Source organism: Pteropus medius, unplaced genomic scaffold (assembly GCF_902729225.1).
Source record: "Pteropus medius unplaced genomic scaffold, Ma_sr-lr_union100, whole genome shotgun sequence".
NCBI lineage: Eukaryota > Metazoa > Chordata > Mammalia > Chiroptera > Pteropodidae > Pteropus > Pteropus medius.
The window spans coordinates 21,958,140-21,969,063 of NW_024346667.1; the positions used below are offsets into that span (position 1 = coordinate 21,958,140).

A 10,924-nucleotide genomic window follows, 5' to 3' on the forward strand; every position below is an offset into this window, starting at 1 on the left:
TCCACCAAAAGAGTACCAAGGATTGGCCTTAATGTTAGTATTCAAAGCTGTACAGTGCTGTGCAAGGCCAGAAATGACTGACCAGATGGAGACCCTGAGTGTAAAGGACCAGAATATGACTGGAAACAAGCCAGAATCAGCTTGTTTCTTTGTCTCCTTAAAAAAGTGTCCAGTGATACTGATCAGCTGCAATGTGGAGTTTCTATCCAGACTAAATACTTAAAGCTCTAACAATACCAAAACACTGAAATAGTGGGAATTTGAGATCATTGTCTACATTCACCCTACAATAATATACTATAGTCAACTGACTTATTTGTTGTGTTAAAATTTTTAATAAATATGAATGAAAGTTTTTCAGAAATATTTTCATAAATATCTAATTTGTTTAATTTTGGCGTAACATATTAGTTGAATTTTTATATATTTTTTAAAAACTGTTTCTCTCTGATTTCTTGGAGATTGTCTTAAAGTCTAACATCAAAAAGTTATTGTGATTGTTCATCTCTATCTCTACAAAGATATAATTTACATTTTCTGTATATTCTAAGATTCATATGCATGTGTATATGTATGTATATGTGACATGTGTTTGTGTACCTAAAAGAAAATTCCTGGTGTCAAAAAAAAAAAAAAATCAAAGATCCCAAAGAAAAGGACATTGAAGAAGTACCATCATGTAAAAGTTGAGTTTGAAGTATTGAAATCAAACAAATTTGGCTGAATTCCAGCTCTGTTTTTTGCTGATAATGTGTCCTGAGGAAGTCTCTTTGCCTCAATTTCACTTGACTCTTGTGGAAACTGGGAATAATAACAGGTACCTCCAGGGCTAATGTGAGGAATCGGTTATTTAATGTGAATAAAACTGTCTTGTGTTGCAGCTCCCTTTCCTCTTCAATCTTTCCTAAAGATTTTTTTTTCATATAATTCTTACATCCTCCCATTTCTATGAAGTGAGAATTCTGCACTCAACAATAGCTCAGATAGATACCATAAATGAGTGAAAGAGCCTGGAAGGAAGCATTCAAAACTGTCTTTCATAATTGTCTCTCAAAGAGCCATTATAAGACCAGGATGTGTGTGTGTGTGGGCGGGGAGGAAGAGGCAGGGGTTTAGCACATTGGTGGGTTTGTATTGTGTCTTCTATATTGCTTGATTTTGTTCTAACAACAAGCATATATTCCTATGCTATTGAAGAAAGTTAAATAAAAATGTTTAGGGCAAAAATAAATTTGACTTAATAATTACTTAAGCTAGCCTTTGGACAACTTATACAAGGAATAAAGTCACTAACAGAAAAATATTTCTTATAATATTTTTTCAAATTACGTTTCATTTTTCTAGTTTTATATACATATAATTACAAATATAACTGAAGCATTTGTGCAGTCTTATTCAGTTATTAAAATGGTTGCAATATTTGCTGAAGTAGTTTTCAGTTCTGTTACCATTATTGCCTGCATATGGTTTTATGATTTGTTCATTGACTAGAATGATACATCTAGGGAAGGTCATCATTCAAGAAACAATGAAATGGCAAAAGGGAAGAACAATGAGGCAAACACTTGAAATGCCATTGGAACTATCAGATACTAGTCAGTTCTTGAGATAAAAAAGAATGGCCAGGAGTCGTACTACCAGGAGAGCGGGACCTTTTACTCTTAGATTCTAGATAATGTGTTACAACAACAACAACAACGACAACAACTTCATTAAATGTTCTTGTCTCTTTCCTGAGAAAAGCACGAAACCAGACAGAAATTATATTTTAAACCTTCTAATATACCATCAAAGGGAGCATGCTTCCAAAGACCGTGCCAATAAAGAACTTAGAGACAATTTTAAAAATTACACTAATGCTACGGCCATGACACCCTGAATGTGCCTGATCTCATCTGATCTCAGAAGGTAAGCAGGCTCGGGCCTGGTTAGTACTTAGCCGGGAGACCACCTTGGAATATCAGGCACTGTAGGTGTTTAATTGATTAATTAATTAATTAATTAATTAATAAACAAACGAACAAATAAATAAATAACACTAATGCTTCTTGAGTACCGTTATGTGCTGCATAATGGTGCTTCGGTTAATGATGAACTATGCTTACGATGTTGGTCCCATAAGATTATAATGGAACTGAAAAATTCTTATTGCCTAACGACATTATAGCCATCCTAACTTCATAGGGCAATGCATCACTTATGTTTGTGGAGATACTGGTGTAAACAAATCTACTGCATTGCCAGTCATATAAGCATAACATATACAATTACATCCAGTACATAACACTTGGTAATAATAATAACTGACTATGTTACTGATTTGTTAATTTACTATACTATACTTTTTATTGTTTTAGAGCATATTCTTAAAAAAAAATGTTTTCTGTAGAACAGTATGGCTTGTTACGCCAGTAGCAGCCTTATACATCGTGTTTACCATGCCTCTTGACTGCTTCATTTTCTCTTGTGCTTTGGTTTAATCTCGTGTTGTTTTGTATAGTAACATGCTATACAGCCTTGTAGTCTAGAAGCAATAGGCTATACCATACAACCATCTAGGTTTATGTAAGAGCCCTCTATGATGGTCCCACAATGACGAAATTGACTAATGATGCATTTCTCAGAATGGTTCTGTCATTAAGTGATTGCACTTCCATGATTGCACTTCCTTCCTATATGTCAGCATTAAATGCATTACACAGCTTACTTTTAAAAACACCCTCAGTCTACGGCCATGCCACCCTGAACAAGCCCGATACCATCTGATTTCAGAAGCTAAGCTGGGTCGGGCCTGGTTAGTACTTGGATGGGAGACCACCTAGGAAGACCAGCTGCTGTAGGTGTAAAAAAATAAAAATAAGGGATTGTAAGCTGACAAGGTCCTTGCAATCTGTGAGGTCAACCAAGGGTTGCCTCATCTAAAAAATTTTTTTAAATAAAAAATAAAAAAAAAATACCCTCAGCTATACTATGAGGCTGGTACTTCTATTATACGTTATTCATAATGGAGGAAAATATAGGTTGGAGAATTTTAGACACTTGTCTAAGGTTATAAGGCTGACAAGTGGCAAAGCCAGAATAAGAACCTAGGACTGTCTGGTGCCAAAGCCTGTAGTGATACATACATTTTGGGGTACAAGCTTAGTAAAAATAATTTTAAAAAATAATAATTGGTCTTGATAATGTTTTAAGTCCTAAAACTATATATAGCAAATCATCCTCCTGAAACCACTAAGCTATTAAAAATATATTTAAAAAATAGAACGTAGATTCTAGAAGAGACTATATAACTAGGAAATAGAATTAGATTCCAAAATATTGCATTATTTAATTTTTACTTTCTAATTGTTTAAGTTATAATTAGTAGGTAAATATTTTAACATATGTTGCAACTGTTCTGTATTTTTAACATCTATTTTTAATATCTTTGTACATCAGTAAATATTCTGCTTTTTTTATTTTGGGGGTAAACTCAAATTGACAGCTGTCTACCTTACTTGACTATCATCATTCTTTTTAAAAATTGAATTTGTGAAAAATATGATACCCTTGAAAAATTAGGTTTAAAGTTATTATATTGTTTCATGACTATTATATGTATTACCATTGCTTTACTGCCTGTAGAGATGTTATAATGTACTGACTTATTAAGCTACTAGAAAACAATTGCTTCTTTCCACATTATAAATGTAGTCTAGCATTATATTTAAATTAAGAACTAGCATACTTCTTAGTCCTGACATTTAAATGCAAGAGAAAAACTATTTTAAAGAATATGTCCTATGTTAGACTAGTTTTGTTTTTGTTTAATTAATAAATACTAATAAGTAAAGGTGGTTTGAGAGAAAACAAAGAATTTAAAAGATACAGAAATCCAAGGGTCTACTTTGGGTTATCAAAAAAAAAAAAAAAGATTGGTAATTCCTTTATGGTTCTTTGAAACTGAATATTTTTATCATATTTCTAATTAAAATCTTCAACTGAAATGTGAGCACAGAGGATGGGTAAAAAGAAAAGTCAAGCCTAAGGCAGTTTTGGGATCACATTATTAGTAACTGTTAGGACATAAGTCACATGATTTATATACTAATTTTATTATTGATGTCACAACATATATATACACATATCTGTGTGTGTGTGTATACATATATATACATATATATATATATATATATATATATATATAGTAAAGATAGGAAAAATATTTTTCTTATAAAAGGTCATATGAAGTATGCAGATAATGATTTTATGTCATATCAACTAACTAATGTATAAAAAAATGAGGCAAAAAAAGTTGGAGAGAATTGAGCAATAGTCATCAGGAAAAATTGAAATTCAAATAGTAGCGATAACAGGTAAAAAATACTGATTTCTGAGGATCAGAGACTGGTATCAAAACTGAGGTCGCCTAGTCCAAAGTTCAAACCTGGTGAAAGCTATTATTAGGGTACACAGGATTTGGGAACTAGAGAAGGAAAGGAAGCAGTGATTGCTGAGGCAAATTCTTAGGAAAAGTACTCATAGCTAACCCTTGATAAAACAGCACTCAGCTCACATGGGTAGAGGTGACTTAAAGCATTAGGGACAGAAGACGGACACAACCAGGAGATAGACTAGAAGGTGGGGTGAACAGAAGTGGGTTAATGGGTGGAAGGAGAAAAATTACTTGTAGCTGCAGTGAGCCTTCTGTGGTGGATGAAATCTGAGCTGATGCTTGCAGGGTCTTTTTAGGAGAGAGACAGTTAAAAAGGAACATATCTGGCAGATGCAGGGGATGGACGGCATGAGGAAAGTGTGCTGCACTTTCTATATGTGTGTAACAGTGATAATTTAGCCGGGCTTAGCATAGCGTGGATGTCAAGGAATAATGATGTTAAATACATGGTTTGTAACTAAATTGTTCTAGAATTCTTTCTACAAACACGTTTTTAAGTGTATCATTAATAAGTGTATAATTTAATGGAGCGCTATGCTCGACATCAGGGCAAACTAATTTAGTGATGGTATCGAATCAGTGGTTTTGCCATTTTACTCAAATTACATAAGGCAGCCAAAATTGGGTGCTTATATTTCCTCTCTGAATTGTCACTTTAGCAAAGCATAGAATTAGACATTACTTAGTGTCATGGCTTGAATCATTTATTATAACTTTTCTTCACATTTTAAAATTTGTTTATACTGCCTTATCTCTTCTTAAAGATCTGGAGACCGTGAAGAGACTGTAGACATTTATCAATTTCAGATCATTGATTTTACATAGAAGGAAAGTGGATTTAGAAAAAAGAAAGTGAGTAAACTACCCCAAATAACAGAGCTAATTAATAAAAGATGTAACAAAACAACAAACAGGTCTCTAGAGTTTCGGTCTAGCACTTCCTGATGGATATTAGGAGAAAATAAGACAATTATGAATAAGCCTATGATTCTTGGGTTTAGACAAGCTTTGGACAAATACACGTTTAAGAACAAGAATGTGAAGCAGGGAATAAACTGTGAGTGCGAGACTGTGATGTAGAACTTGCTTATTCCATGGAGCTTCCAGATCTAATGAGGTTCCATAATTATTTATCTTTTGAAACAAGTGACTAAAATGGGGACCTGATAGACAATTAGTTCTCTGAGAAGGGTTAAAAACGGCCTTAATGGCCACTTCAATCCCAAGGGCCAATGCCCAGCTCATGAGAATAGCTTGCATGCATCCTGAAACTAGGAGAATTGATGAGCTAGAAGGACTGGTGTCTTCACTGACTTCTTTGAAACTAACTTCAAAGTGTGTACCTCAGTCTTCAATTTGAGCCATGTGGGTTGGTAGGGAGGTTTTACTTTCTATAAATTGTTTCCCCTTTTTAAATATCCCAGCTACCATTAGAAAACCATCTACATTTCTTCTCACACTGATATTCATCTGAAATAAATCTCACATTTCTTCATTTATTATTCCCATTTTTTATGCCTATTTAGGCTCTTGATTACCAAGAAAGTTAATTCACATAAAGAGATTTGTGCATTATAAAAGAAAAAAAAAGATGTATTTTATATCTACTTAAAGCATTATATAATACTAATAAGAGATTATGTTTTTCATAATTATAAAGCATGGAAAATGGTATAGTCTTACCTATTAACCATATTTCTGATAATTGACTTTTCTTAGTTTATATTTTCCTTAACAATGAATTCCCAATCAGCCTATTCTAAGTCACCCTGCTATAGTATATCTCTTCTCACCCAATCACTCGCATGTTATTTCTCAGCTGAGCCAGTGGCTTCTCCTGGCACAGCTTAAATATAGATTCATCGGTACTAACTGGTGCCTAACTTAGTATCATTACACTAGACAGATCTCAGCAAAAGGGTGTTATGCCTTCAAATTCATTCTTTTGCTTAAATTGAATTTTCCTTTTAACAAATAAATGGGATAGTTTTGTGGCAAAACTTTTCCACTTTCTGCCACAGAAAGTTTAAAGATAAAATATTATTTAATAGGTGCTGTTTTAAGACAGTCGGTAACTGATATAAAGCGGCAATACTAACATGCTATATATGCTCTCATTTTATTATGAGTTCAGTATTTTTGTATATTATATTTGACGTGAGATCAAATATGATACATATTTAGGTAGTATAATTATACAAAGTAAAGTATAAAGATAATTCTTTAAGAGTATTTGAAAAGGTTGCTTCTATAAAAATTATTTGTCAGGAAGTTATATCTGTTTTAAGCAGTAGCAGGAAACATGTGGTAGGTGGTGATCCCCAAAATGATTTATTTCTTTGGCAGAAGAAATTATCGTCACAGTCTACTTCTTTGAAAAGATTATGCCACCTTTTTAATAAACTCATGCGACTGAAAAAAAAGAAGGTATTGTATAGCTATATTTTGATTAGCTCACCACAAGGCACTAATCTATTAAAGTAAAAGCTGCATTTGTGTAAGTGGTTTGATAAATTGCCAGTGGCAGGTACAGTCATAAACTCCTGCTATACTATAAAGGAATCAAGAGATTTAACCCCCTAGCATCATTTATAGAAGCTTAACTTCTGCCTATATCACCCCAAAACAAAAACAAAAAGAAAAAAGAAAAAAAAATCTAGAAAGGACTTGAAAACAAATAAAAAGACCTTAATTTCCTATTTGTACGTGTTAAAAGGGTAATAAACATAAGAGTCAAAGACAGGACTTTGGTGTAGAATATGCCTGTGCCTTTATTCTAGAGGATAGTTACCATCCAGATAATGGGGTGATCTCTCTTTTTACACTTGTGACTATCAGAAAGATAGCAGTGATTTTTTTTAAACCACACATGATTTCTTGTCAGTGTGCCAAGAGCCCAGTAACGAGATGTCTGGCTGAGGTTAACAGCTAGTTTACAGTCTCTGGGAGGATATTTCACGCAAGTTTTACAACCATAGACATTTTCTATAACCTCATCTGCTTGAAATACTATCAAAGACCAACTATCAGAAAGTGCAATTCATTTCAATCTGCCTACCATGTGTTTGATACTGCTAATGCGGAGGAAAACATACAAGCATAAAGGAAAGACAAAATAAGAGAGCAACTAGAGGGAGAGAGAAAAGTGGGGTGAGGCCCAGGATTTGGGATTCTCAAACTGTGAGGGAAAAGAAAGGTAGAATATTTAGTTATATATATTGCAGGAGTAAAACTGGACCTAAGAGTCAAAAGTGTTTTATCACTGCTCATACATTAATGGAGTCTTCACTGAACTTTGAAATTTATGTAGGATTGCCTCAAAAACCCAAAAAATTTTTTGTCAAATGACAAGAGAAATCCAAACCTCTCCAAATTGTCCACTTATTCCTGGGGCTTAAGTTCTGGTACCTATTAATGTCTCAGTTTTATTTTATATTTTCTAAAACCGGAGGGAGGAATGGAGGGAGGCAGAGAGGGAGAAAGGAAAGAAGGCAGGCAGGCAGGCAGGCAGGCAAGGAGTCTAAGAACACTAGGGAATGATGAGAGAAGAGCTGTTATGTATAATTCAGGAAAGAACATTTATATTGTGATATGTGGTCAGCAATCTGAAGGAAATACCAAAGTGAATTGTACGTCCATTGGGGGAAGAATATTACAGTCAAAAGAGAAGGCAGTGAAAGTCTCTAAGGCACACATCATATATTCTTGTGCTCTACTATTGGTGTGTTAGAGAATTACATGTGGCATGGGAGATTAAAAAAAAAAAGATATTAGAAACAATTTGGTCTAAGCAAATAGCGGAATGAAGTTGTTCTTTAATGAGACAGCGAAGACCAAGAGACAAACTACTTTATGGGAGAAGTCCATTGGCTTTCAATTTTTCCAATACTGTGGGTTATTAAGCTTTAAGTTTTTTGTCAATCCAATGAATTAAAATGGAATAGTACTGTAGTTTCAATTTGTATTTCTCTCATGAATGAGATTTTGTGTATTTTCCTATGCCTAAGGTCATATTCCTTTTCTGTGACTGATCTCTTCTTATCTTTTACCTATTTTGTCTATTGGCTTTTTTTACCTCCTATATAGGATTTCTTTGTATATTCAGGAACACTTGAATGTGCTATCAGTCATGATATTTTCCAGTTGGTCTTTGTCCTTTGACTCCGTTTTTTCTTTTGCCATATGGTAACTTTTGATGTTCACATCATTAAATTTATCAATCTTTTTTATGGCTTCTAAATATTTGTGTCAATTGCATAAAGACCTTCAACTCTCCAAGTTTAGGAAAGAAATCTCCCTTTTTTTTTTTTCTTCTACTTTACAGTTTCTTAAACTTAAATCATTACCACATTCGGAATTCATCTTTGTGCAAATATGAAACCAGCATTTTTTTCGCCAGAGCCCAACATAGTTATTTCAAAACACATTTACTGAAGAGCACATCTGTCTGCTTCAGATTTACTAAAAGTTTTGTACTATTTGTATTAGAGTTACTGTCTAAATTTGTTATTCTATTGTATTAATCTGTTTCTACTCAATTTTTACAATTTAAGTTTATTGCTATGTTAAATGTTAAAAAGACTCTTTACTGCTTTTCTTTTCCAGAATTTTAATTTAAAAAACAATTTGTTATTTTTTCCTTCTCTTGATCAAAATAAAGTAAAAGCATAGCTAGAAAAATCATGTCATAATGATAATATATTGAAATATTAATATTTCTAAATATGTATGTGATAGTTTATTTCTTTGTTTACTTACTTTGCCTCAAGCTCTGGTGATGCCGTTTAAAATTCTAAAACAAACAGAAATTAAGAATTACACTAGAATGGGCACTGAGATCCCATGATCATGATAGTAAGGCATACATTCACCCAAATCCAGGCAGGCATGCTTGCAGTCGCTCCCTCCTGGGTTTGGTGGAGAGAGACCAACTGAAGGTTTCTGGTAAACTCAAGAGTAATTGTATGCAGAAAAGACTGTTCAGAAACTTTTATTTGTTTTAAAAAAAATTGGAATTTATTTATTAATTGGAATTTATTTGAATCATAAAATTAAAAAAAAATAATTACACAAGAGAAGCATAAGAAATTAATCAGAAGAGAGAAAAATATTTTTATGTAACACTCTGGTCCCAGGACCGGGAGATCAGGAGGTGGTAAAAACAATCAAGAGCCCAGGTATATTTGGAAGGAAAGGCTCAGTTTTACATTAATATGACCTATTAACCTTAGGTTTTTGGTGCAGAACCATCACATTCCCAGATAGGAATGTCTGTTAGAGACACAGCATGGCAAATATGCATCATTACCAACATTATCCAAGGTCTGTGGTGTATATAAAAGACATGTTATCTACTAATAAAGCCTTCACAGCTTAGAAAAGAAAACAAACATTTTAAAGTAAACATGGAAGAGGGGTGGTAGGTAAAATTAAGTCAGAAAATAGAAATGTAAATGGTGCTTTGTGTTCTCTCAGTTCATACTGGACACTACTTTGCTTTTCGAGGTTCTACCTCCACATCACTGCCTCTATTTCCAAAAACTTAGCTGCATCACGAGCTCTCACTAAAATATTGACTCGAATTGGGTTGAATAAACACTATCTGAAGATATTTATGCCATTATTTGAGATTTCTTTTTCTTTGTTTCTTTATCAAGTTTGGCAGAAACCAGATGTCAACTCAAATATAAATACTTTGAGAATCATCTAATAAAAGAGCCACATATAAAGGTATAAGTGAAGCATAAGGAAATCACAAAGAATGTCCATGGTGCTGGGAACGGCAGAGCATTTGCCATCGTAGGTACAAATGACAAGAGCAAAGTGCAGTCACCATACCTTGGAAGACAGAATCCTATTAAAAGGATCAGTTGAAGGAAGAAGTCACAGTTGGTGAACACAGCTAACCTGTGCCTGATGGGAGCCGGAGAAATAAATGGCCAACCTCATTCCATAACCACTCTCTTGCTGGGCTACCCCCACTGACTAAATCCAACTGGAAATGAGAGATCAAGGAAGCCCCTTGTTTGGTCCACAAATTGGCCTCTATGGTAGAGACAAGAGTGAAGAACAGTGGAAAACAGATCTGGAGGGATAAATAAAATATATCCCTGAGATCCCTAACTCTGTTCTCAGAGCAGGTAAATAAGAGTTTGGAACATAACATAGATAACTTAAATACATGAGAAAAAGACAACTTTACAACTATTGACTAAGGTACAAATGTTTTTTCTTCAGAAATACGAAAACAGACAACTGCAGCAATCTTACTTAATTTTTATAAGAAAGTGATTGGTAAAATAAAAGCATACTTCTTATAAAAATACATTTTCTTTACTTTTTTCTAAATGTGAAAAGATGTTTCATAACTCCATATTTTAGAAAAGGTCTATGAATTACTTATGATAACATGGTTTAAGATGAGTGTAAATGAAATATTCAGAAGTTGGCTACAGTTAAAGATTTCACTGCAGAATTTTTTCTTTAAAA

The 10,924-nt window shown here is 33.6% G+C and overlaps 2 pseudogenes; both read left to right on the top strand.

Moving 5' to 3' along the window:
* The first annotated feature begins 1,857 nt into the window (after positions 1–1,857).
* On the top strand, positions 1,858–1,976 carry LOC120613639 (uncharacterized; annotated as a pseudogene).
* Positions 1,977–2,724: 748 nt separating this feature from the next.
* Positions 2,725–2,843, top strand: LOC120613595 (uncharacterized; annotated as a pseudogene).
* The last annotated feature ends 8,081 nt before the right edge of the window (positions 2,844–10,924 follow it).